At 62.8% G+C, this 1549-nt stretch overlaps 1 protein-coding gene across 4 annotated transcripts in view; it reads right to left on the reverse strand.

Annotated features, from left to right (window-relative positions):
- Positions 1-1143, reverse strand: part of TPRA1 (transmembrane protein adipocyte associated 1) — a 14817-nt gene extending 13674 nt beyond the window's left edge. The window contains exons 1-2 of one of the 4 annotated variants that reach the window (XM_046677732.1): positions 504-1143; positions 64-278 (exon numbers count right to left, since the gene is read on the reverse strand). The gene's annotated coding sequence lies outside the window, so the exon portion shown is untranslated. Of the gene's footprint in view, positions 1-63; positions 279-428 lie in introns of all 4 variants that reach the window. The other 3 variants (XM_046677752.1, XM_046677742.1, XM_046677761.1) reach the window with 3 other exon arrangements.
- Positions 1144-1549: the final 406 nt, after the last annotated feature.

The following is a 1549-nucleotide window of genomic DNA, read 5'->3' on the forward strand; positions in this document are numbered from 1 at the left end:
GGCCGGGGCGGGCCGTCAGCTCGGCGCCGCCGCACCGCCGCGCGGCCCCGGCGCCCCCCTTACCTGAGGCCCGGGCCGCCCATCCGCCGCGGCGCGGCCCGGCACAGGCGGCGGGGAGCGTCGCGCAAGAGCCGCGGGCGGCCGGCTCCGCGGAAATGGGGGTAGGAGAGCGGGCGAGACGCGGTCGGCGCGCCGGGCTCACTGCCCCCCAGGACACCCTGCGTCCTTCCTGGCAGCGGCGACCCGGAAGGCAGGAGCGTCCTTTTCGTCCAGCAAAACTACAAAAACAGCCACAGTCCCTACTTGCCGCACTCAGGCCCGCCCCCCCAAGCCCCCGGTAGCCTATAGGAATGGAGTTACACCAAAAAGAGGGCGCAAGCAGCGGAAGGAGCCAATCAGGTCCCCAAGAGGCGGGGCGGCCAGCTGACCTCTTAAAGAGACGGCACGCAGGCACTGGGGGATGAGAAGCCGCTGCGGGGAAGGGAAGCGGCTGAGTTTCTCACCCGGCAGGCGGCCCGGATCGCGGACCCACGAACTGAGGACGCGGCCACCTCTCGGCCCCCGCGCCTGCCAGCTGTCAGCAGCTGTCAACCGACCAGCTCGCCCCAGCCAGTGCTCCTCCTCCCAGCGGGGCTGCGGCCTGACCGTCCGGGGAGGAGCCTCCGCGGACTGCCGCCTCGCGTGCCGCCGCCTCGGGCGCCCCGCAGCGGCAGTCCGGCCGGGTGACCTCTGGTCACCTGGGTGAGGAAGGCAGGATCGGGACAACCCCTCCCCCGGAACGACGCGTTTCCACCAGCGTGCCGCGCGGCCTGGACGTCCATCATCAAAGCGCACCGTCCGGATGTCAGGCGCTAATTTTATAACAACCCCGCAGGGCGGTTATGATTAGTCGCATTTTACAGAGGAGGAGTCTGAGACTTAGAGAGGTTAGATCACTTGCCCAAAGCCACGCAACTAGGAAGTGACAAAGCCGAGACGGCCAGGGTTTGAATTGCCCCTCGCCAATCTCTAATGTCAACAATTCAGGCAACTTCCTCTGGGAAGCCTTCCCTGATTGCCCCTGTCCTTGCTCCTCCTGACAGCTATGCTGTCTTCACTCCTAGCCTTTCTCACGCTGGCCCTGCACGGTCTGGTCCCTCCTGCCTCTGGGTCCTCATCTCCCACTCACGCCCTACTCATTCAGCAGGCTCGACCCACACTGGTTTCTGTTTCTCTTCCTTAAATAGACCAAGCTTGTTCTTGCCTGCGGGTCTCTGCGTCTGTCCCCTGCCTGGCTGCTTCTTGTCACATGACTCCTCCTTGACACCCTAGCTGAAGTAGCTGTTCAGTCTCTGTCACATGATGCCCTTTTATTTCCTCAGAGCACCGTCACTCTCTAACATGATCATATTCATTTGCTTGCTTCCTAGTTGGTCATCAGCCTCGCCCCACTAGAATGTCAGTGTCATGAGGACAGAGCCTTGCTCGTAACATTCCCTGCAATGTCCTGAAGCTGACTCAGTGCCTGGCATAAATTGTAGACACCCCTTTACAGAAGTAACCCCAAGAC

Source organism: Equus quagga, chromosome 1 (genome assembly GCF_021613505.1).
Source record: "Equus quagga isolate Etosha38 chromosome 1, UCLA_HA_Equagga_1.0, whole genome shotgun sequence".
Classification (NCBI taxonomy): Eukaryota; Metazoa; Chordata; class Mammalia; order Perissodactyla; family Equidae; genus Equus; species Equus quagga.